Source organism: Triticum dicoccoides, chromosome 2B, assembly GCF_002162155.2.
Source record: "Triticum dicoccoides isolate Atlit2015 ecotype Zavitan chromosome 2B, WEW_v2.0, whole genome shotgun sequence".
NCBI classification, from domain to species: domain Eukaryota; kingdom Viridiplantae; phylum Streptophyta; class Magnoliopsida; order Poales; family Poaceae; genus Triticum; species Triticum dicoccoides.
In genome coordinates, this window is record NC_041383.1 from 605,635,305 (window position 1) to 605,662,986 (window position 27,682).

The window sequence follows — 27,682 nt, forward strand, 5'->3', positions numbered from 1 at the left end:
GCAAGTAGACATGTGGCGGGCTATGGTCCTGTAGAGAAATCAACAATATACAAGTCTCCTCTCCTAAAGCCCTTCGAAGACTTTGGAATTGTCAGATTCCGTTAGCACAATGCAATCATATTTGCCAAAGACGACAACCATATCAAGATCACAAAGCATTTAGATAGACATGAGGTTGAATCCTAAGGACTTGACAAGCATGACTTTGTCCATGTGTCTATCCTTTGAGATCGCAACCCTACCTAGACCCAATACCTTGATTTTGCATTTGTCAGCGTAGGTGATATGCTTCAATGAGATGGAGATAATGTAGTGTCCATCAATAAGTTCCTGTCACCGGTCATGTGATTTGTACATCCACTGTCGAGGACCCACTCGGTAGCTTTGGGTTGTTCATCCTGCAGATGAATTAGTGCAACTTACGAACCCATATACTTCATTAGTGAAGAATATGATATCAATTTCATCAACAGGAATAGATATGGCAAAATGAGGTCGTGAGAATTGAGTAATTCATTTCTTCAATATTAGCTTGCGTCCATTCAAGCACATTCATGTCTTCAGCAAATTCTTAAGACGATTAAGTTTGCCTGGAGACCTAACCCTGCATAAGAGATTAGTTCTTTTTCTTCACCACCCACATTTGAAGGGGTGGCAAAGAGTTCATCATTCTGCGAGCTCCATAAGAAAAAGATGGCACTGAAGCCAGTGCAGTTCATTTCACAAAAGAGGGGTTAGGATAAGCATATGAATAAGCAAGGAAATTCTTCGAGGACTTATGAACATAATGGTTTGAAGAATAATGCACATATTCATAGCCTTAAGACTTTCCCTGCGAAACAGAAGTGTTAGCACGATGATGTTCATATGAGGATTTTGATCCACGTGAGGAATTTGATCCTGATAAAGAATTCGGTCCATAAGAGGACTTGGATCCATATGAAGATTTTGATGCATGTGAAGAATTTGATATGGGGTTCCTATTCTTCATAGGTGGTGTCATGATGACATTCACCTGAAGATTTGCAAGGCACATTTTGGGAACCCATATTTTCTTCATAGGGGGACCGTTCCTGCTGTTAGTTGCAACATATTGAGAAAATACTTCACCATTCTGATTCTTGAACAGTTTATAGTTGGAGTCAAATGACTTATCAGAGGAATACGAAGAATCACAAGTAAAGCCAGATAAAGTGCATGGATCTATAGGAGGTCCTGCCGCAACAAACCATGAGGTTTTGGGGTACTGCTCAGGTTTCCAGTAGGTCCCATCAGCATTGAGTTTCCTCTCAAAGGCAATACCCTCTTTCCTAGGATTCTGTAACACCCACGATGCAATTATATCTCTCACGTGTCGAGGCACGACTTAGAGGCATAACCGCATTGTAGGTTTTGTCGCAAGAAGGGTCATCTTCACACAATCCCAAGTAATGAACAAGAATGGGATAAGAGAGTTGGCTTACAATCGCCACTTCACACAATACATAAATAAATTCATACATCATTCGAAATACACTCATAGACCAACTACGGTCAAATCCAAATGAAAAGAAGATAACCCCAAATGCTAGATCCCCGATCGTCCCAACTGGGCTCCACTACTGATCATCTGGAAACAAAGCGTAGTAACGACCAAGGTCTTCGTCAAACTCCCACTTGAGCTCGATTGCGCCACTTGCACTGGTATCCTCGGCACCTGCATCTGTTTTGGTAGAATCTGTGAGTCACGAGGACTCAGCAATCTCACACCCGCGAGATCAACACTATTTAAGCTCATGGGTAGGAAAAGGGGTAATATGGTGGAGCTGCAGCAAGCACTAAGCATATATGGTGGTTACCATACGCAAGTGAGAGCGAGAAGAGAAGCAACGCATCGGTCGAGAAGCTAGAAGTGATCAAGAAGTGATCCTGAAACTACTTACGTTCATACATAACCCAAACCGTGTTCACTTCCCGGACTCCGCACAAGAGACCATCACGGCTACACACGCGGTTGATGCATTTTAATGAAGTCAAGTGTCAAGTTCTCTACAACCGGACATTAACAAATTCCCACCTGCCTCATAACTGCAGGCACGACTTTCGAAAGATAATACCCTGCAGGGGTGTCCCAACTTAGCCCATCACAAGCTCTCACGGCCAATGAAGGATATTCCTTCTCCCAGGAAGACCCGATCAGTCCCGGAATCCCGGTTTACAAAACATTTCGACAATGGTAAAACAAGACCAGCAAAGCCGCCCGATGTGCCGACAAATCCCGATAGGAGCTGCACATATCTCGTTCTCAGGGCCACACCGGATGAGACTAGCTACAAGTAAAACCAGACTTCAAGTTTCCCCGAGGTGGCCCCGCATGCAGCTCAGTTTGGACCAACACTCGAAGGAGCACTGGCCCGGTGGGGTTAAATAAAGATGACCCTCGGGCTCGTGAAAACCCAAGGGAAAAGGCTTAGGTGGCGAATGGTAAAACCAAGGTTGGGCCTTGCTAGAGGAGTTTTATTCAAAGCGAACTGTCAAGGGGGTCCCATAAATCACCCAACCGCGTAAGGAACGCAAAATCAAAGAACATAACACCGGTATGACGGAAACTAGGGCGGCAAGAGTGGAACAAGACACCAGGCATAAGGCCGAGCCTTCCACCCTTTACCAAGTATATAGGTGCATTAATTAAACAAGAGATATTGTGATATCCCAAAATATCCATGTTCCAACAAGGAACAAACTTCATCTGCACCTGCAGCTAGCAACGCTATAAGAGGGGCTGAGCAAAAGTGGTGACATAGCCAAACAACGGTTTTCTAGGAAAGGATGGTTAGAGGCTTGACATGGCAAAATGGGAGGCATGATAACACGTGGTAGGTAGAGCTAACATAGCGATAGAGCGAGCAACTAGCACAACAAAAATAGAAGTGATATCGACGGTATGGTCATCTTGCCTACAAAGTTCTCAGAGTTGTCGAAAGCTTGATCCTCGTTAGCGCACTCAACAGGTTCCTCGTTCACGTACTCGTCTCCCGGCTCTACCCAATGTAAGAACACAAGCAATGGAACCATAATCAATCATGGTGCAATGCACAAGCAACATGATGCAATACATGGCATGATATGCGAGATGTGATATGCAATGCATATGCAGGCTCCGGAAGGAAAAATGATGAACAAGGCATCAACTTGGCAAACCAAGTATGCCTCTAGAAACATGAGATGATTTCGGTTGAAATCGATATAAAGATCACCGGAAACGGATGCAAGGTTTGCAAATGGCAAGCAAAACAAGAATGACACAAATCTGCGATTAACAGCAGGATACTACTTAGCATGCAACAAGAAACCATGCTATATCACCCCAACATAACAACAAAGAATATGGCAGTGATCTTTAAGAGATGGTTGACAAAAGATGAACACTGAGCTATGACTAAATCACACAATAACAGGTTAAAACAAGCATGGCAAAAGTGCAAAAGATATCAGCTTCACAGACTTGGTGAAAATACTGAAAATGGCAGAAACAGCATCCGGAAGCAATGTTTAGGGCAAGCAAACATCATGATACAAGAACATATCATAGAAAATTAAGGCATGGCATGATACTACTAAATGCATAGAACAAAAGTCCCTTACTGACCATGAGCCAAAAAGGACCAGAAGATATGATGGCACCCAAGTGAACATAGCAAGTTTCGTTAACCGATTCAGAAAACAGAGCATGGCATTAACAGAATTATGAAGGCATCTTTGCGAGCTCGATTCACTCACCACAAACCATTGCAAGACAATATAAGCATAGCAACAGCAAGAAGACATGTTTATTAAACTAAACATGGCAAGAACAAGTTCATAGCATGCAAGGATCAACTACAACAACCTTGGCAAAATTGAATAACATGTAAACAATCTGCCAGGAAACATTTTATAGGAAAACTAGAGCAAGAAAATGACATGCTAGAGGAGTCCATAATTTCAAACAGAGGCATGGATGGATACATCATAACCATATGTTCAAAATATCCTTACTGAAGTATCTCAAAATAAGCATGGATCTCTCTGTAGCATCAAGTTTACATGGCATCAAAATAACAGCAGAACAGGGAATGAAATCAGCAACATCACAAAGCCTAGTTTGCATGCCTGTGCTAGTCACCACGTAGATCACAAAAATACATGGCAAGCGCCTCGGTAAAGAAGACATGGCATAGTCCAAAACATATGTCGAGCTCATGCCCATAAGATGCACACAATAAATGTAGTGAAAATGACAATTGCCCATAATCTGTTAAGAATCAGAAACTAACATTTTATAGCACTCTTGCATCAGAGATTTGGGCATCAATATAACCTTAAATAAACATGGCCCAATGGTACACAATGAAGAGCACATCCTGATGAACATTTTGATATATCATGCGCATGAAACGGAGCAGTATGCATGGAGTTATGATGCGATGAATAGAGCCACATAATGTGAGGATTTCGGGACTTGGAAGAAAACGAGGGGGGAAGTCAACCTTCTCCAGATCTGGATCGGGCTTAGGGCGCGTGGATCGAGGCGGCCAGGGCGAGCTCTCGCCGGAGCTGGGGCGCGCGGCGGCCGGAGAAGGTCTCGGGGAGGTTGCCGGGTCAGGGCCGGCCGGATCTGGCGCCGGTCGGCGCGGTCCCGCGGCGGGCGTGGCGTAGGAGGACGGACGCGGCGGTGGAGGACGGTGGGGCGCGACTCCCGCGGCAGGGAGGCGGTGGCCGGCGGCGAGGCGGAGCCTGGCGGCGGGGAGGCGGCAGCTCCCAGGCGGCGCAAGTGCGCGGGGAGGCGCGAGAGGCGGCGGCGGCTGGGCCCGCCGGGGCCGGGAGCGGGCCGAGCGGGCCGGCGGTGGCGCAGGTGGCCGGCCGCCAAGTGGCGGACGGTGATTGGCTCGGGCGCGGCGGCGGTTTCGTCTGGCTCGGGCTGGACGTGTCCGGTGGTGGCGGGGCTATTTGATCTAGGGTTTCGACCCGGATTTGGACGGGGAGGACATATTTATAGGTAGGAGGAGTTTGGAGTGTCCAAATGAGGTGTAGCTTTCGCCCACACGATCGTGATCCAACGACGGAGAGCATGGAAGTGACTTAGATGGGTTATTGGGCTGTTTTGGAGGGTTGTTGGGCTGCAACCCAAAAGAGCCCTTTGTGGTTATCCAGTTAACCGTTGGAGTATCAAACGAGCTCCAAATGACACGAAACCTAACAGGTGGTCTACCGGTGGTGTACCAAGGCCACTTGGCAAGCCTCGGTCCATTCCGAGAACGTTTAACACCCGCTCACGAAAAGAGACAAAAGGGGTGCACCGGTGCATGTGGGAGTGTTGGATTGCAAAACGGACAATGGGGAACATGCTCGAATGCATCAGACGAACACGTATGCAAATGAGATGCTCATGATGACATGATATGAGATGCATGACATGAACAAAATGCAAAACGAAAGACAAAACCCCAACCACGGAGGGAATATCATAACACATAGCCGAAAATGGCAAGAGTTGGAGTTACAAATATGGAAATTCACATCCGGGGTGTTACAGGTTCCTATTCAAGATCTGCTTTTTGAGCACATCACAAAGAGTCTGATGCCCTTTGAGGCTTTTGTATATGCCTATCACATACAATTCCTTTAACCTTGCATTTTTGTCAGTGATACTTGTGGTATCCTCAGTTGAGGAATTTGACACCACAGAGACAATTGAAGAATTTGTAGCAATAGAAGCATTTGAACATTCAGGTGAAGAATTAGCAGATTCACGCTCAATGCATTTTAGACATGGTGGAATAAATTCTTCCTGAGCGAAACTGATCTGTTGAGCAAGCAATGTATCGTTTTCCTTTTGAAGATCTTCATAACTCCCTTTTAACTTCTCAAGATCTTGCTTTCTTTGAAGAAATTCATACGAAAGCTTCTCATGATTAGTTAAGAGAGAGTTATGATGATTTTGAAGATTGTCAAACTTAGACTGAAGTATCTGAAGATTATCAATCAAAGTCTTAGTTTGATTCAATTCCTCACCCAACATATAATCGCTTTCATCAAGCATGTTTTGAACTTTTTCAAGAGCTCTTTGTTGTTTAGTGGCAAGAGAAGCAAGTTTAGTGTAGTTGGATCCAAATTCATCACCAGATTCATCATCACTAGATTCAGAAAGGTAGCATTCAGTTACCTTGGCCCCCTTTGCCATAAGGCATGGTGCAGTGGGTGATGATTCTGGGGCAAAAGTCATCTCCTTGAGTGATTCCTTCAAATCCTCAAACCAAGGATCATGACGAGTTCGATGACCTTCATACACCTCAGAGAGTCAGTCCCAGATAAGCTTCGCATGGTTGAGATGCATGATGTTCCTGAACTAATTTTGGGACAAACAGGAGCAGGTGATACCCTTCGCCGTGGGGTTAAGTAGAGTGTACTTGCGAATATCATCAGCCTCCGCCATCTTGCATAGATCGGTAAGACCAAATTCAATGACGGTCCACAGTTTGCTGTTCATCGCCATGAGTAGATTCTTCATCATGGCCTTCCACTTGGGATACTGATGACCATCAAAGATGGGGCATGTCACTTTCTTCATTCCTGCAGTCGACATAACTAGAACTCCAGGTGGTGAAACCAAAATCATATAGAACAAGGGAGTACCTTGCTCTCATACCAATTGAAAGTGCGTTATATTGACTAGAGCAGGGTGAATAGGCGATTTTTACAAATTTGTCACTGAGGAATTTCTAGGTGAAGAAATTCTTAAGCAACGACACACTAGCAGCGAAATAAGTACTCAGGTATAAGCATAGCAGAGCAACAACATAGTCATCATGATGAAATGAAAACAAGCATAGAGTACAGATAGCATGATAACAGGATAAGCACGCTGAGGACTATGAGTATGAAGAAATTGAATTGAGGAAATAGAGAAAGTCTTCAGTCAATGTCTTTAAACAGTAATGATCAGGTTCATCAACACATGAATGAGGAAATGAAAGGGTTGAGGAAATAGAACCAGTTGGCTTGGTGAAGACAATGATTTGGTAGACCGATTACAACTACTATGACAGTTGTACATGTAGTTGGAGCGGCTGAGTATTTAAACTTGAGGCCACACAGTCCCGGACACACAGTCCTCACCGTATTCTTCTTGAGCTTAAGTCACACAGACCTCGCCCAACACTCGTGGTAAGTCTTCACAGGTGACATCCAAACAATCACAGACTTGGTCACTCGGTGATCCGCAATTGCTCTTGCATGCTCAAATCATGACGCCTTACTGTTTGGAGGATACGCAGTCCTCATAGGTAACAAGCATCGGTTCCACACAGGAACAATCTCTTAAGTGATGCTCAATCACTTTGGGTTTGTAGGTGTTTGGGTTTGGGTGTTTGGGTTTTCCTCACTTGATGATTTTCGCTCAAAGTCCTCAAAGGATGGGATGCTCTCAATAACAAGTGTCAGTTTCTCTCAGAGCAGCCAACTAGCTAGTGCTTGAAGGGGGCGGCTATTTATAGCCTAGGGAGCTGCCTAACATGATAAGACATAAATGCCTTCAATGATATGACCGTTAGGCGGAAGATATTTTTGGATAGCTGGCGCATAGCATAGCAACGGTCGGATATTTGAGGTTCAAATTACTCAGGGCTATCATGTTCCTCACTGTGTAGGCAATCCGCACTGGCAAATTCCTAACTCCTCAGTCAGAAAAAAATTCCTCAAAGACCAGAAGATCTTTGTCTCTGTCACAGAATAAATTGACTGAACTGATATGAGATTTCCAATGGCTTCACTCGAAAGGATTGGGTAGGTGTAGGATTTTGAGATGAGCATCACTTGGAAATCAGTTTCCTTAGTATTACCTCGACCCCCTTTAACAGTACGGTGTTTCCTATGACTCAGGAAAGAGAAAATGAAACTACGAAAACAAAAGTCTTCACGCTTCATAATCCTCGCATGAATATCCAAGTCTTCAAGGTCACACGAATTTCTTCACTTTCAAAATCTTCAGGAGAACCAAAGTCTTCAGCCGAAGACATACATTTTTAGGGGTCGACTTTCATCGTAAATATAAAACTCCTCATCAACTTATAGAGCATGTGTCCACACAAACATATTAGTCCCTTAACCTATAAGTCTTCAATACACCAAAATCACTAAGGAGCACTAGATGCACTTATGCTGTTGCTCTATGTTGCCACTAGACAAAAATTTGAAAGCGAGAAGAAGCAACGAATAACGTTTCATCCATGAAGGTGGCACGTTCCGTACCGGAACCATAAGGCTTGCTGTGAGAAGTTCTGGTTTGCAAGAAGTTTATACCCGAACATGCCCCAAATGGGAAAAAATTACCACAACATGTTGATGTCGTTCCATGATAGCATGACAAGTTTCCTGAATTTCCGATGAGTTTTGGATTTACTAGAATTTAAAAACTAAGTATTTCAACATAGTGCCGAGGTATTTGAATTCATTCCCATTTCTTACATGAGACCTAAGCATGCAACCAAGGACACACATTTTATTTTTCAACCCATTTTTATGCATTGGAGCATGTGCATGTAGTTCAAATTTGAATTATGCACATAAATGCCTAGAAAACCCAGTTAATGTATAAAAATGTCCAAAGGAACCCCAAAAAATTCCAAAATTTAACATGACACTCCTGTTGTTCTATGTTGACACTAGAAAAAAAATTGAAAGCAAGAAGAGTCAACGAATATCGTTTCATCCACAAAGGTGACACGTTCCCTACCAGAACCATGAGGCTTCTTGTGTGAAGCTCTGGTTTATGAGAAGCTTATACCAAAACCTGCCCCAAATGAGGCAAAAAAATTACCACAACATGTTGGTGCCATTCCATGATAGCATGCCAAGGTTGATGAATTCAAGATGACTTTTGGATTTACTAGAATTTCAAAACCAAGTATATCAATGCTTGCCAGTGAGCCACGGTATCGAGGTACTTGAAATTCATCCCCATTTCTTGCATGGGACATAAGCATCCACCCATTCACACATATATGATTTTACATCCCATTTTGGTGCACCGGAGCATGTGCATATAGTTTAATTTTGAATTGTGCACCTGAAATGTATAAAAATGTCCAAACGAACCCTGAATAATTCCAATTTTTTTGACGACACACCTACAGTTGCATGTTCACTATAGAGAAAAGTTCTAGCAATTCAAACACCCTCCTTTGCCAATGTGACCCCGTTATGTATTTCATATCAAGACGAAAATCAAGTAGATTACACACAGTTTATTATCACCAACTGTGGGAGATGCAGTACAAAATATCTTGGAGCACCGTCTGAGTAGTATATGGCTTACGCGAGAAGGTGCGCCGCTGATATCTATTACGCAACTTTATTCTTGTAGACACGTGTTGGGCCTCCAAGCGCAGATTTTTGTAGGACTGTAGCAATTTTCCCTCAAGTGGATGACCTAAGGTTTATCAATCCGTGGGAGGTGTAGGATGAAGATGGTCTCTCTCAAACAACCCTGCTACCAAATATAAGAAATCTCTTGTGTCCCCAACACACCCAATACAATGGAAATTGTATAGGTGCACTAGTTCAGCGAAGAGATGGTGATACAAGTGTAATATGGATAGTAGATATTGGTTTTTGTAGTGCGAACAATAAAAACAGCAAGGTAGTAAATAGTAAAACAGAGCACAAATGGTATTGCAATGATGGAAAGTGAGGCCTAGGGTCCGTACTTTTGCTAGTGCATTTCCTCAACAATGCTAATATAATTGGATCACATAACCATACCTCAAAGTGTGATGAAGAATCACTCCAAAGTTCTTATCTAGCGAAGAACATAAGAATAAATTCTTTGTAGGGTACGAAACCATCTCAAAGCTATTCTTTCCGTTTGATCTATTCAAGAGTTCGTACTAAAATAACACAAAGCTATTCTTTCCGTTCGATCTATCCTAGAGTTCGTACTAAAATAACACCAAAGCAAATTCATATTCATAATACACAATCCAACACAAACAACTTCAAAGAGTGCCCCAAGATTTCTATCAGAGAAATAAAGAAAAGAACGTGCATCAACCCCTATGCATAGATTACCCCAATGTCACTTCGGGAATCCGTGAGTTCAATGCCAAAATGTATATCAAGTGAATCAATACGATACCCCATTGTCACCACGAGTATTCAACTACAAGACATATATCAAGTGTTCTCAAATCCATAAAAGTATTCGATCCCATAACAACGAAATCTCAAAGAGAAAAACTCAATTCATCAAAACAAGATAGAGAGGGGAAAACACCATATGATCTGACTATATTAACAAAGCCTGCCATACATCAAGATCGTGACATCTCAAGAACACGAGAGAGAGAGAGAGAGATTAAACTCATAGCTACTGGTACAAACCCTCAGCCCCGAGGGTGGACTACTCCCTCCTCATCGTGGTGGACGTCGAGATGATGAAGATGGCCACTGGTGATGAGTCCTCCCTTCGGCAGGGTGACGGAACGGGGTCTAGATTGGATCTCACGGATATAAAGGCCTTGCAGCGGCGGGACTTTTGATCTAGGGCTACCCCGAAGGGTTTTGGAATACTTGGGAATTTATAGGGCGAAGAGGCGGTTTAGAGGGCGCCCGAGGTGGGCAGCACCCACCAGGGCGCGCCTGGGCCTCCTGGCGTGCCCTGGTGGGTGCTGCTCCCCTCTAGAAGCCCCCTAGGTGCTTCCTTGGCCCACTGGTGGTCTTTTGGTCCATAAAAAATCTCCAAAAAGTTACGCGGTGTTTGGACTCCGTTTGATATTGATTTCTCGCGATGTAAAAAACAAGCAAAAAAACAGCAACTGACACGGGGCACTGGGCCAGTAAGTTAGTCCCAAAACATGATATAAAGTTGCTATAAAATGATTGTAAAACATCCAAGAATGATAATATGTTAGCATGAATACATCATAAATTATAGATACGTTGGAGACGTATCAGCATCCCCAAGCTTAATTCCTACTCGTCCCCGAGTAGGTAAATGCTAAAAGAAATAATTTATGAAGTTTGAATGCTAGCAAAGTGCATAAGTTTGATTAATGATAATTTCAATCACTTTTCCTAGCATCATAACAGCAATTTTTTCTTATAAAACTTCTCATGTTATAGTAGCAACCAATTCACATGTTACGGTTCAAATAATGAATTCTCTCAACAACCTATGTTCTCAGTCACCAAGCAATTGCAATTCAACTTATTAAACAGAGTCTAAGTAAGAGCTCCACATACTCAACCATCATATAGTATTCTATGATTGCTAACACTCACCACGTACACATGAGGAAAACGTTTCAACCGGACACATAGAAAGATAAGGGCTTATCATTTCGCCTCCCAACATATTCACCTCAAGGGTGATGTCAACAATAATAACTCATGCTACCCATATCCAACTGGATATATGTGCCTAGATCTTTCCTCACTACATGATTCTTGCCAAAATAGGAAAATAAAAAGGAATAGAGAGAAAAACTTTGACTCTTTGCATAAAAGTAAATACATCATAGTAAAAGATAGGCCCTTAGCCGAGGGAAGCAGAGGTTGTCATGCGCTTATTTGTTTGTATTCTCAACCCCTTTGTGCAAAAGAACGTCACGTTATATTGCCCCTTAAGATAGCAACTTTATTACGTAGTCTCGCTTTTATTCTTTGCCATCACAAGTTTGTACAACGCTCAATTTTCTCTTACACTAAATGATCTAACACTTTTAGAAGCAATTTTTATTGCCTTATTGCACCGATGACAACTTACTTTAAGGATCCTGCTCAATTCATAGGTAGGTATGGTGGACTCTCAAAACAATATTTGGGTTAAATGGTTTTTGGATGCACAAGTAGTATCTCTACTTGGTGCGGAATTTTTGGCTAGCAAACATAGCTAGGGGGCTAGCACCACATGTTGAAGGATCTATGACAATATAACTTCTATGTGAATGAACAAACATAAATCATTACGTCAACAATTTTGGCATATAATATTTTGATGGGGGCTCACAATCACAAAATATTTCCAAGATAGTGTATTTGCATGTGAAAGTTCTCTTCCTTATACTAATTATTCGTGAATTGCTTATATGACCAGTATTGTGATTGTCAAGCTTCAAAAGCTTTCACTTTCTAAACCCAATGTGAAGCCAGTACTAGGCATGATATGAACATGTAATTTCAACTCCATGATATTCAACTCATTCAAAAATTTAGTCTTAAGATATAAGTGAAGCACGAGAGTAAATGACAAAGTACTCCAAAAAGATATAAATGAAGATCAAGCGAGTACTTATGTATATGGGTAGCTATTTGAGAACTCTCTTTTATTTAAAACTTTCAGATTTTAAGTATTTTGTTAAACCAGCAAGAAAAACAAAACAAAATGACATTCCAATAATAGCACAACTCATGTGAAGAAGCAAAAACTTAGGCTCAACCGGTACTAACCGGTAATTGTTGAAGAAGAAAGGTGGGATGCCTACCGGGGCATCCCCAAGCTTGGATGATTGAGACTTCTTACAATATTAGCTTAGGATGCCTTGGGCATCCCCAAGATTGACCTTTTGTGTCTCCTTAATTCCTCTTATATCACGATTTCCCTAAATCTCAAAAACTTCATCCACACAAAACTCAACAAGAACTCATGAGACAAGTTAGTATAAATCAATGCAAAACCTTATCATTGTCTATTGTAGCAAATCACTAAAATTATTATTCAACATTGAATACTAAATGCCTATGCATATTTAATACTCATATTCTCAAATAGAATCATTAAACAAGCAAGCGTATGCAAACAATGCAAACATAACAGCAATCTGCCAAAACAGTAGAGTCTGTAAAAAATGCAAGAGTATCAATACTTATTAAAATACACAAATTATGGAAAAATAACACACTTTATAAAATTTATCAGAGCTTATTTTCCAAAGAAAATCAGCATTTTATCACATTCTGACTTTTCTAGGGAATTTTTGCAACAGCGATAAACTTTCTGTTTTGAAACAGCAACATGTATACTTGCAAAATAAGCATGGCAAAGGCTATCATTGCCACTTTTATTGAAATAAAAGATGCAAAAAATTATTATAAATAACATAAAGAAAATCCTAACAAAATAAAATTACTCTCCAAGAAAAACTCATATCATGTGACGAATGAAAACATAGCTCCAAGTGAGGTTATCGATAATGTTGGAGACGAAAGAGGGGATGCCTTCCGGGGCATCCCCAAGCTTAGTTGCTTGGATATTCCTTGAATATTACCTTGGGATGCCTTGGGAATCCCGAAGCTTAGGGTCTTGTCACTCATTATTCTCCTCATATCAACACCTCATCTAATCACACAAAACTTAACGGCACTTCGTGAGATAGGTTAGTATGATAAAGAGCAAACTATTTCACTTTTGGTACTGTCAAAGACAAGATTCATAATTGTTTCCACATAATGCCTACTATAGCATATCATTTCTACAATTTATATTGAGCAATATAAGCCATAGAAACTAGGGAACAAGCAAACTATGCATTGAAAACAGAATCTGTCAAAAACAGAACAGTCTGTAGTAATCTGTGATCAAACCATACTTCTGCTAATCCAAAAATTATGAAAAATTTGGAACACGTGAGAAATTTGTATATTAATCTTCTGCAAAAATAATCAACTCAAAGTCACTCTTCTGTTAAAAATGAGAGTTATTTTCGTGAGCGCAAAAGTTTCTCTTTTTCAGCAAGATCATATGAACTATCACCCAACATGATCCCAAAGGCTTTACTTGGCACTTTATTGAAACAAAAACAATAAAACATGATTACTACAGTAGCATAATCATTTGAACACACAAAAAGAGTAGATAAAAGTGTCGGTTTGTCTCCCAACAAGCGCTTTTGTTTAATGTCTTTTAGCTAGGCATGATGAATTCAATGATGCTTGCATAAAAGATAAAGATTGAAACATAACAAGAGCATCATAAATCATAAGTTCCTCTCTCATGATAATTTTAAGTAGCATCATGAATAGATTAATCCATATAACCATCACTAAAGCATTTTTTTCATGATCCAAAAGCATAGAAGATTTATCACTCTTTAAGGCATACATGTCATCATAATAATCATCATAAGTAGCAACTTTGTTTTCATCATACTCAATTGGATAGTAGACATCAAACTCTTTTCTGGTGGGTGTTGCTCCCCTCAAGAAGCCCCCGAGGAGCTTCCTTGGCCCACTGGTGGTCCTCTGGTCCATAAAAAATCTCCAAAAAGTTACGCGGTGTTTGAACTCCGTTTGATATTGATTTCCTGCAATGTAAAAAACAAGCAAAAAATAGCAACTGGCACTAGGCACTGGGTCAATAGGTTAGTCCCAAAAAAGGATATAAAGTTGTTATAAAATGATTGTAAAACATCCAAGAATGATAATATATTAGCATGAATACTTCATAAATTATAGATACATTGGAGACGTATCAGTCGCCTACAGTCCACAGCCGGCGCGTCAAGCACACTAGCTTGCTCCCCAAATATCATTTCACTGTTCAATCATCATTGGTAAAAAATGCGGATGTGGACCCGTTTCATGAGGGCAACTTCAGTGGCCCACTCCAGTGAGAGCGCAGCCGCAGCCGTCAAGCGCGTGCTAACAACCTACGTGAGTGCGACCGCAATCTGCGACCGGACAGCCAAGGCATCCCAAACAGCCGTTGTTGCTACTCAGGTGGCGGTGGAGGCATGTGCGACGGGGATAGTAATTGGCGAGAGCGGCATAGCAGATGTTTGTTCTGCAGCGGTGGCCTTAGCCCTGCTGGAGGCCACCAACAACCATGTCGAGGCCGCCCATGCATGAAGCTTCTCCGCCAATGGTCGACAACCCACGGCCGAAGAGTTGGCAATTGTCGAGAGTGTTCGAGCAATCGTACCTTCGTTCAAGGCATACCTTGCCATGATGGAGCCTTTCCAAGCCCAGACCCCAGCCGTCCACACCCAGCTCGTGGCGGCCTTTTCTGAAGAGATGGCAGACACGGATGGCGAGATGCTTGCTGAGTATGGTGTGATGGATGCCACTGAGCCCGTTCCCTAGGAGATTGTCAGGCCGAGCTGGACATGGAGGAGGCGGCGGAGATCGATGAGTGCCAGTTGGAGTAGTTCTTTGTTTAGAGCGTTGGTCCTTAATTTGTTAGAGTAATGTTTAGGGAAAACTTTGTTTTTGCCACTTTAGTTTTTGCCAATTTTGCTTATGCCACTCTAAAATTTGGCATCTCACTTTTGCCACTCTTATTTTTGACAATGTATCACAAATGCCATTCTGTTACACTTTCGTGAGTTGACCGTTTCTTCTACCTAGTTGACCCGGAAAAAACCCGTCAGTATTAGCATAAATGGCATAAGTTCCCCCTACCAACATGTGGGGCCACTTTGGAAGTGACCCAGACCCTAATTTGTACACACACCTGTCCAACCGTCCTAGCTCCTAACTGCACCACACACACACCCGCATCCAATCACCGCCGCCACCTCCGACCACCGCATTTCCACCTTCGGTCGTGTCCCTATGCGCCACCGCAACCAGCCGCCTCCATCCCGGCGTGCGGTGCTCCACCCCTGCTGTTCGGCGCGGCCGCTGTCAAGGCTGCCGCCTGGTCGCATGCGAGGCCTAACCACCGCATGCGCTCCTTGTGGAGGAGCTCGCCTTCAAAGCCTATCTCCTTGCTTCGCGCCGCTCTACTTGTTCTGAAGTGCAGGCAGCAACCCAGCTCCTGTCCTCCCCTACCTCCTCTCGCCCGGGACAGGGATGCAGTCCCTGTTCACCCGGGATCTGGGACCCCATGGGCCTGAACGCCTCTATCGTCACCAACACCGGCTATACACCTCTGGGACTCCGCCTCATCACTAGCACCGACCGGGTGCACGCCTCTGCCTCGTCACCAGTGTGTGGTGGTGCTCGCGGTCGTAGGCATCCTACCGAGCTCCATGCATCAAGGTGGCAACGCTCGCGGCCGTGGATGAGCCCAAGTCGCCTCCATGTCCTGCTGCTCTTCTCCATGGCTAAGACGTACTCCCCTCCATCCATTGCCTGCCTCCAATCAGTGCCCCCATCCATCCTCGACACGGTAGCTCCACTGCCCTCCAGGTTGCTTGCTAGTTGATCTACACATGTGGTGAATTGGAGATGCATATGTATTGTGTTTTGTACGTGCTTGATGTTGATTCACGTGGAATTTTGCTGAATTGGAGAGACGAAGATGCATATGTATGTGTTGTACATTGCGTGCCTGATGTATGTGTGTGAAAGTGTGGTGAAAGGAAGATGTATGAATGGATGTGGCTACTTTATCTCTTTGCAATTGTTTTCTTTTTAGCAGATGAACTCAGTTGAATCAATGCATCTGTTGTGTTTTTTCACGTATCAGTAAAATTTCTACCTTGTAGTAGCAAAAGCAAAACAAAAAACCAAGAGCAATATTGTATTTGCCCTGGTTCGTTTGGTCAAACAGTGCCTTGACCTGACAGAATGGTATTTGTGATATATTGCCAAAATTAAGAGTGACAAAAATGAGATGTCAAATTTTAGAGTGGCATAAGCAAATTGGCAAAAGCTAGAGTGGCAAAAACAAAGTTTTCCCTTATGTATAGATCAGCTAGCTCTATTTAAATGTTGAACTTGCTCGATTAAAAAGTGCGGGTGTGTTGTAGGCTCTTTCGTGTACCCAAATTATGCAATGATGTGGATGGCCATTGTAACCAGGGAAATTCTAACTAAAATTTGCACATCCAAACTAATCACACGTGGGGTAAGCTATATGTATCGTTTGTGATGTTCACGTATCATACATAGTGTTGAATAAGGGACCGTGTCTGATAACACTTTGCGCTCCGGTTTTTTGCTGCACTGAGCCAAAATTTTCGGCTTCCGCGGAAATATCTACCTCCTCCGCCCCCTCCCCTAACCAAAAGCCACATTTATCCTTTTTTCGTCTTCCTTTCCAAGTTCAAACCTTCACTGCTTGCTTGCAGTGTCGCCTCCTCGCCAGCGACCCTCCTTCGCGCTGCTCGGCCTCGACGATCTAGGCAGGTAATCCACACCCGAACCCCATCCTACTCCTTCTACATCCCACATGACCCGACCGCTGTCGAGACACCTTCCACTCAAATCACTGACCCATCCTCCAAATAAGCGCCGCCCTAAGCCATCGTGCACACAGTATAGCCAGGAGCTCAAGGAGCATTTGGCAACGGAGAAGGAAACTGTGGCCGCACGCATGGATGAGGTCATGATGGCTGCCATTCGTGCCGACCCCCTAGATCTTGAAGGAGCACCTCACCGTCGAGGCCACCGTCATTGCCTCACGAGCTAACGCCGCCATAGGTTGGCTACTTTAAACGATAGTTCGTGGCGTTTTCTCGAGTCCACCGTCGGTGCCTTCCATGAAGACTACGAGGTGTTTTCTCAACGTTCCCATGCTTACCTCAACTTGAGAGCCAGCAGGTTGGTGCCAATAGTGGCTTAGGCAACTCACCTCTACGAGGAGGGCACCCACGATGTGGAGGCCCTGCCCTCTTTCAAGTCCAAGGAGCCAATCGTCATCGATATCTCCGGCGAAGAGGAGTAGCTTGTCTTATTAGCTCACTATAAGGACCTATGTTCATTTAGCTAGCTACGCCGGTTAAGCATGTTCAGTTTACCGGTTGCATGTGCTGCTCCTGCCTTTCCTTAGCAAATTCTAGTGAATTTTCCTATGTACTTTTACCATGCAATATGATCCTCTAGTATATATGTTCTATATGTCGTGCAATGAGGTGCTCACTTGTTAACTGTTTGGTTAATTTGTTGTCGTGTTCAGTTAACTATTTGCTTCAGTTCTGCAATGTGATGTTCAATTCCTCTGGATGCAATTTTGTATGGTCTTCCATGTGAGCAATAAATCAAATTTGGTTGTACAAAATACATGAGAAACAAATACAATTGCTATATTTCCAAGTTGTTAAGCATGCTTGGTTTGAACTGTTTGATCTTCTAGTATGCTAGATATTATGCAATGTGGTGCTCAGTTAATGTTTGGTTTATTTGTTATGATTTTTAGTTAATTGTTTGGTCCAATTCTGCAATGTGATGTTCAATTGTTGTGGGTGCATTTTTTTGTTGTCTATCATGTGAGAAATAAATCAAATTTGGTTGTACTAATGCATGAGAAACAAATACAATTTCTATATTTCCAAGTTGTTAAGCATGCTTGGTTTGGCTAACTGTCTGATCTTCTAGTATGTTCAATGGTTGGTTCATTTGTTGTGGTGTTTAATTAACTGTTTGGTCCAATTCTATAATGCGATGTTCAATTGTTGTGGGTACAATTTTGTATTGTTATGCATGTGAGGAATAAATCGAATTTGACTGTACTAAATACATGAGAAACCTATATAATTGCTATATTTCCTAGTTCTTAATCATGCTTGGTTCGGATAAATGGCTTTTCCATGTGGCTCAAATTAATATGTTGAATCTGCAATGTGTTTATTTTTTCATCAACATATTTTACTGATAGTATGCCAACCCTCACTTAACATGATCAATAACTACCTTATATGGGTTGCAGGGAAACAATGGGAAACACTAAGGTCTACAATTGAGGTTTGCACATGCATGATGCTTTGTCTAATAGCACATTATTGTGCAATTGCAAGAACCATTCTAATATTTAGGTTTGACCCATTGTTCGACCCACTTTGCATATGGGGAAATGAGTTGTCCATGAATATCAGTCAAGTCAAGAAACTCAGAAAGATTGTTAAGATAAAGAAACTAGCAATGAAAAATAATAGGATCTTGGTCTGCACAATGAAGAAGACATCCGTGCACTACAAGATGGTACTAACTATTATACCTTGTCTTTTTTATTCCTTTGTGCCATTTCCAAATTTAGAGAAGATATTTATGCATATGTTTGTTTTTTCAGGCCTTTCCAAGGCAGTTCACAGATGATTACCTCTCAAACCACCTGCATGATCGGGAGGCGAGGAAGGTATTCATACAACACCCACGATACATTATTGAAGTCTTCCTCAAGAGGACGAAGGATGGACGATCAATCATCCATAGGCACTGGCCTAAAGTTGCAAGGACCTTCAACATCAATGAAGGCTCAATATTCTCCTTCCGCTTTCCAAATGAGATTCATCTATCTATCTACTGTCTATGCTGTGAATTTCCAAAGGTTATAGATGTTGCATGTGAAACTTGGTGCTGGTGCAGTTGTGTAATGGGGTAGCTAGGTATATGCCTATATGGTGTAACAAAGTGCCATAGCTATATGATGTTCTATTCTGATGTATTTCAATTATGAAATCCTGGTTCCGTAATACAAAAATAAAATATATTGTGTGCTTAATATGGAATGTCAATTTCATTATTAATGGATTATTAATAATAGGTCAATTAGCCTACTTATTGGGGTTTTCTATTGCAAAAATGGTTATTGAGACAACACCGTGGGCGATGACCTCAGACAACCTACACAGTGTCTAAGAAGAAAACATGTTGGATCAATGACAATCTCACACAACTTCCTCTTGAAAATTGTTTGCGTTAGGCCACCTTGCGCAAACATTTTGCACATAAAAAGTGTGTGTGATGGACAGCCTATGCCACACAATTTATTCTACGCACCATGCGTGATGCATTCAATAACACAAATGATAAAATTATTAATATTGTCTGCAATGGCAATACTATCACAGACAATTTGATGGGGAAAATTGTGTGTGATGTACGTGTGAAAGGAAACGTTTGTCTGGGATTCATTGTGTGGGATGTACATATGAATGGAAATGTTCTTCTTGTATTGACTGTGTGGGATGTACATACGAACGAAAACATATTCCTTTGATTGCTGTGTAGGATGTACATACGAAGGTAAACGTTTCTCTGGAATTCACTGTGTGGGTTGTACTGACGAACGAAAACGATTAGGCATGTATAGTTGTATGCGATAGCTAGCCCGATCGCGCATGAGCTCATTTTGCCCAGCTTATGTGACCGGAGGGCCTATCCCCGGCGGTTTCTAGGTCATGCAGGAAGGACCCCCCCTATCGCCCACACTAGCAAGGCGATGGTTTAAAATTTCGTCGACGAAAGGGATTAAAAACCATTTGTATAGCAGCTCGTTGTACCAATGTTCTCTCTCTTTAATCTTCAATACAATGTTCTTCTCAATGTTCTTTGAGTTCTATTCGATGTAATCTTCTTTTGCAATGTGTTTGCTGGGATTCGATGAATTATGGGTTATGGTCAAATTATAATTAAGACTTTTTTGAATTCTTTTATGCATGATTGTTATATCTTTTTATTTCTTTTCGATCTATCGGTTTGTTTTGGCCAACTAGATTGATTTATCTTTCAATGGGAGAAGTGCTTTGTGATGGGTTCAATCTCGTGGTGCTCCATCCCAGTGACAAAAAGGGAAAGGACACATATTTGTATTGTTTCCATTAAGGATAAAAATATGGGGTTTGTTCATATTGCTTGGGTTACTTTGTATACACCATCCATCTTGCTTAAGACGTTACTCTGTTTTTATACTTAATACCCTAGATGCATGCTGGATAGTGATCGATGGGTGGAATAATAGTAGTAGACGCAGGAAAGAGTCGGTCTACTTGTGTCGGACGTTATGCCTATATACATGATCATTGTGTTGAATATCATCATATCCATGTGCTTTTCTATCAATTCCCAGCAATAATTTGTTCACCCACTGTATGTTATGTGCTTAAGATAGAAGCCTCTAGTGAAAACTATAGCCAGCGGGTCTACTTATATCATATATAAAAATAGAAAATACCTTGATGCACTTTTATTTATTTTATTTTATTTTGCAATTTATCTTATTACCTACCACTACGAGATTTGATCCTTGCAAATAACCCCGAGGGGATTGACAACCCCCTTGTTTGCGTTGGATGAAAGTATTTATTTTTGTGTGTGTAGGTGCTGCTAAAGAGGTCCTGTGTGGTTCTCTTACTGGATTGATAACCTTGGTTCTTAACTGAGGGAAGTACTTACCTCTATTGTATTGCTTCATCCTCTCCTCTTTGAGGATATCCCAACGCAGCTCACAAGTAGCACATGGTGACATCGGCACCCTTGTCGCTGAGACTCCGCCTGATCAACTCCTTTAGGGAGGTGGCGGCGCATCTGCATCGGCGAAGACGGGGTAGTGCGACCATATCCTCAGGAGGGCGGATAGCGGCGATGCTTTGACGCTGCCACTGTTGCCTGCGAGCTCCTCTCCCGCAAGACCTAGGGCGACACTGATGCGGCATAGCTCGAGGAGACGGCCACATTGCATAAGTTCACTAGCGGAGCCCTCGCTGAAGCGTTGATGCATCCACAAGAGCAACACGCCCTACAATGCATGATTGGGGAGGGCGTGACAGATGCGTGGTAGTCCTTTGCTTCGTCGTGCTACAAAATTTGTTGGTGGTCTGTGCTTGTTGTGGTCCTCTTGTACTCGCAATTCTTCCACCTCGCTCGTGTCGTCATCCTGCTACCTGGGTCCACTCCAAGCTCGCCATCGCCATCCCCAAGGTGAGCTATGTCTTACTATCCTTCCTCCCCTTTAGGATCATTGCCCAGAGGCATCTGGCCCGTCGAATCCATGGTCGGGGTTTCAAGAGTTAGGCAGTGGCAGTCACAGCCGCAACCTCCCTATCCTCTATTTTTTTACTTGAATGAGGTGGTGGAATTTTTTTGTGTGTAGCATGTCCATTGCTTTGTACTTAGCATGGCAATTTTCTGTATTTGATCCCGTGGCATGTTTTGAGAATTGTTCATAGAACCGATTTTTAAAGTTGCCATGGCAAAAATGTCATGTTTATTTTGGTCAACACAAGCGACATTTTACCACTAATGCATTTTTGCCAATAAATGTGAACTAAATAATGCATTTTTGCAGCTATACTAATTTGGCCACTATTATCATATTATTCACTCATCTCTTGTGTGTCTCAATGTGTCCGGTTTTATGCGGCAATTCTTATACTAGTTCCCTAATAGTTTACTACTTGCGTTGATAGTGTTCTATCGATCTAGGTTGGTAACTTGGTGGGGCAACTCCTTTTTGTGCTAAAAAATTAGCTAGGTTGAATTAGTAGGTGGGTCACCTCCAGGAAATAACGGTGTGGCAACTTAAGTGCTTAGACATGGCATTTTTTACATATTCCCAAGAAAATTACCTTTATAGACATGGCCATTTAATTTCATATCCCAAGGTAATTTTCTTTCACTCCATGGAAAATTAAATCTACAGCCCCACGGTAACTTTACACTATAGCCATAATATGTATAGTTTACAAATCATGGCAAATTTCATTAATTAACCATGGCAAATTTATTTCGTTGAGCATGGATAATTTCTGTAAGGGATGTGTTGTCAATTTTTTTCACTGGGTGGCTATTTGTTACTTAAATTATCTATAATGTGATTTTTTCCATGGCAACTCTTTAAGATGTCTTGCTATGGGTAAATCAAGATCGAGTTTGCCATGGCAAACTTCAAGATGTGTTGCTTTCCTTCCATCATTCGCAAAACTTAAGATGTAGTTTTCAGCAAATGACTATTGCAAATTTAGTTTACAAATCATGCTAAATTTCATTAATTAACCATTGCGAATTTATTTTCATTGATCATGCTTAATTTCTATCAGGAATGTATAGTCAAGTTTTTTTCACCCGGTGGTTGTCCATTACTTAAATTGTCTATAATGTTATTTTTGCCATGTAAACTCTTCTAAGATGTCTTGCTATGGGTAAATCAATATCGAGTTTGCCATGGCAAACTTTAAGATGTGTTTTTAATCTGCCATCATTTGCAAAACTTAAGATGATTCTTCTTACCATCGCCATTGTACATGGCTATTTACAAGCATTCTTCATGCATGGCAAGTTTGCGATCACAACTTATAGGTAAATCCCATCCATGGAGGAGTAGGGCATAACAGTCGCTTTGTTCTTGCGCGCTCGATCTGAGCAGGGAATAGTAGGCCATTTCCATATTTTCCATGTTCTAGCTAGGAAAAAATTACATCTTGGCAAATTTTAATCTTTTGTACAGGATTTGCATAGGATTTCATGAAGGTTTGCCATGTATAATGATAAATTGTTCGTTCAAAGTCTTCATAACTTGGCAATTCATTTTTGTTCACGACAAATTCAATTATTGACACATGGCATATTCTTAACATTTTTCATTTTTTTGTAGGCTTCTTATCCGTAACTTGACAATTTATTAATAGTCATGGTAACATGGTAAATCCATTACAAACTATTTCACATACATGACAATTTAGATAAAAAGTACCACGACTTGAATATGCATTTTTACATGGTATTTTTTATCATTTGTTTGTGTTTTTCACATACATGGAAATTTTATTACACAAAAGATGGCAACTTTGGTAAATATACCATTGCAAAATTGCACATGTATTTGCCAAGGCAACTTTTGATCAATTTTTTCTATTATTCACAATCATGGCAAATTATTTTATAAAGCATGGCAAACTTGTTAAAGAAAATACCATGACAAGTTTGAATATACATTTTGCCATGGAATTTTTTATCATTTTATTTGTGTTTTTCACATACACAACAATTTTTTTATTACACAAAAGATGACAACTGTTGTAAATATACCATGGCAAATTTAAACATGTGTTTGCCATGGCAACTTAATTCCGTGGAGCATGACATGTGTAGTTTATGGGTCATAGCATTTTTTAAATATATGAATACACTCATGGCAATTTTCTTATACAAAGCATGAAAATTATGACTAAAACGCCATGGTAATTTTGAATATTCATATGCCATGGCATTTTGTTTTCATAATTTTTGAATTTTTTTACATACGCGGCAAATTTATCATAAAGAACATGGCAATTGTAATTTATATATGATGGAAAATTTTACTCCCTCCATCCCATAATGTAAGACGTTTTTTGACACTACACACTACACTAGTGTCAAAAAACGTCTTACATTATGGGATGGAAGGGGTACATTGTTAGAACATGGCCAATTTTACTATGTACTCCCTCAATTCCTTTATATATGGTGATGATGAGGACATGACTACTTTGGATATGACCAAAAATATTGCATACATGCATATTTGTGAGGTGATTTCTAATGCAAACTATGCAATACTTTATTTATGTTATCCAGGACAAAAATACGTCACAAACTTTTGTGCCATGTCTAATTGCAAGTGTATGGGCCATTTGTGAAATCCACATATGAAGATAAGGGAGAAGAGAAGTTTAGTTGTTCCAAAAGTCTTGTCACGTCGCTTTTGGGCGAAGAGAAGATAGAGTCCAAGTCTCTCATGTTTTGGACTCAGATTCGGACTGCACAGACATACTTGACTCAAAACGCCAAGATATCTTTCATCCAGACTCCGAATTGGTTGATCCTTTTTTTGTTGGAAAGTCGATTTCGTGCACTTTCCAGCCCAATTAGATTCACATTCAAATTCGTCTAGATCGTTGGGATATTGACGAAACAATCTGACGCTGCAGCAGAATCCGAGTCAAATTACAAGTCCAAAGTTGTTGCATCACCTCCACTTGGGACCATGAGCCTTGTACCACCTAGGTTTAGTTTTAGGCTACCTTGGGACGTCCTCCCACCTCCTTGGCCGCCACTCCTTGCTCCTATATAAGTAGATCCAATTAGTAGCTTTTTCCTTGGGTTTTGTTTAGATTAAAAGTTTGCCAAAGCTGCAACTTCCCATATTCATTTGTGTTCAACGACCATACCAAGGAGTCGGAGAACCCCACTTTCATCAATAAAGCTCTCCTATTACATTCGTAATATCCAGATTACAATCTCAGTTTGTTTCTTGTTCTTTGTTTGCTCGCAGGGAATAGACCCTCGTGGTCAGGTTAATTGTGCTCCCTCGAGATGCCAGGAAGCGATGGCATCATCACGGTCGCCTGCGATGAGAAAGATGTGGTGTGCTCCCTCAAGCGCACCTACCAAGCCCCAGCAGTCGAGAAATCAGATGGCGAGGGCGTCACCCTTCCCCCTGAGGTTGCCCCTAAGAAGAAGAAGCAGCCCCTCCTCAGGGGCACTCTGGAGGCTGGCACACCTGATGATCGTGACTCAGGCCCCTTGCCCTTTGCTAGGGAGCCTTTCCCTCTCACATAGGGAGGCGCACCTGGAGCCCCCCTCATGTTGGGCTCAGGGGCTTTTCTCTGGAAGGCCTTTGACTTGGCCAACTTCATGAGGGAGGCACTTGGCACCATGTGGAGGCGTGTTTCAACGCACACTTCCAGGAGCAAGGCACCAGGCGCGAGGCACCAAGCACGCAGGAGTTCATCGTGAAGGCAATCGAGAATCTTTGGGAGGCGGGGGACATGCAAGGCGAGCAAAGGTCTGCATCATGCAATGTAGCTGCTGCTCAGGACGCGAGCGGCAAGATGCGCGTCTACGTCAACATCCCAGGCCTCAACAGAGCTGCTTCTCAGGAGCTCTCCTGGCCATCCAGCATCGGCCGGTGTGGAGGCCACCCCCACAACTACGTCTGCATGCCATTCGACCTGTCGAGCGCGGCTGCCTCACTCCAGCGATGCATGCATGGCATCCTGGCGTCTCGTGAAGCCAGGCGCCAGGCAGTCATGACGGAGGAGGAGTTAGAGCCTCCAGGGCCCCCCGAGGCACAGGAGCCTGCTGGCTCGTGAGGAGCAACTTCTGTGGCACGCATCTTCAGCTACTTCAACACTTCTACCCCAACAATGCCAGGTGACTTTTTAGTTCGTTCAGTTGAGGGCGCTGAGGGATTCCTGGACTATGGTGTCCTCGAGCGGCCGGCCTATGTGACATGGGCCAGACTGATGGGCCGTGAAGATACGAGATAGAAGGACCTCCCCCGTGTCCGGATGGGACTCTCCTTTGCATGGATGGCAAGCTTGGCGTGCGGATCATGCATCTTCCTTTCTCTGTAAAAGACTCTGTATAACCCTAGATCCCTCCGGTGTCTATATGAAAGTGCAACTATCCCTAGATGGTTTTGGTAATTCCTAACAATATATAGCTCATTGAGCTAATACTAATATTTCACGAAAGCTCAATAAATGGCATGGCATGGATCAGAAAAGTGGATCCCTCAAATTGCTAAGGATAAAAGGATTGGCTCAAGCTTCAAGCTCAAGACTCTACATTTTATATTTTACTGATCCAAGATAACATTGAGTCTATAGGAATAGCCAATACTATCAAGGAGGGATGAGGTGTTGCTTAATGAGTTTCTTGCTTCATAGTGCTTAGTGATATGCTCCAAAACCCTCAACTACTTTCGCACATCCACATATGACCTAAACCCAAAGTCAAACTCGGCCCCACCGATTCTTTCTATCCGGCGCCTCCGAGTTCAGATGTCATAGCCACTGCCACAAACCCTAGGCAAATCGGTCTCACCGATAGGGATCTCGGTCTCACCGAGATGGGATTGTAATCTCTCTGTTTCCCTTCGTAACGTTTCGGTCTCACCGAGATGAGCGATCGGTCCCACCGAGATTGCAATGTAAACTCTATGTTTCCTTTTCGTAACATTTCGGTCTCACCGAAAAGAGCGAACCGGTCCCACCGAGTTTACCTGACCAACTCTCTGGTTAGCTTATTACCAAAATCGGTCTCACCGAGTTTGAGTAGTCGGTCTCATCGAGATTACGTTATGCCCTAACCAAAACCATATCAGTCCTACCGAGTTGCATGTCGGTCCCACCGAAAACCCTAACGGTCACTAGGTTTACTAAATCGGTCTGACCGATTTTGTTGATTCGGTCCCACCGAGATTGGTAAATTGTGTGTAACGGTTAGCTTTTGTGTGGAGGCTATATATACCCCTCCACCTCCTCTTCATTCGTGGAGAGAGCCATCAAAACAAACCTACGCTTCCAACTTACCATTTCTGAGAGAGAACCACCTACTCATGTGTTGAGACCAAGATATTCCATTCCTACCATATGAATCTTGATCTCTAGCCTTCCCCAAGTTGCTTTCCACTCAAATATTGTTTCCACCAAATCCAAATCCTGTGAGAGAGAGTTGAGTGTTGGGGAGACTATCATTTGAAGCACAAGACCAAGGAGTTCATCATCAACACACCATTTGTTACTTCTTGGAGAGTGGTGTCTCCTAGATTGGCTAGGTGTCACTTGGGAGCCTCCGACAAGATTGTGGAGTTGAACCAAGGAGTTTGTAAGGGCAAGGAGATCGCCTACATTGTGAAGATCTACCGCTAGTGAGGCAAGTCCTTCGTGGGCGACGACCATGGTGGGATAGACAAGGTTGCTTCTTCGTGGACCCTTCTTGGGTGGAGCCCTCCATGGACTCGCACAACCATTACCCTTCGTGGGTTAAAGTCTCCATCAACGTGGATGTACGATAGAACCACCTATCGAAACCACAGCTCAAAAATCGCCGTGTCTCCAAATTGCATTTGAAATCTCCAAACCCTTCCCTTTACATTCTTGCAAGTTGCATGCTTTATTTCCGTTGCTCATATACTCTTTGCATGCTTGCTTGAATTTTGTTAAGGTGCTTGACTTGTGCTAAGTTTCATACAATCTGCCAAAGACTAAAATTGGGAAAGGGTTAAGTTTATATTTGG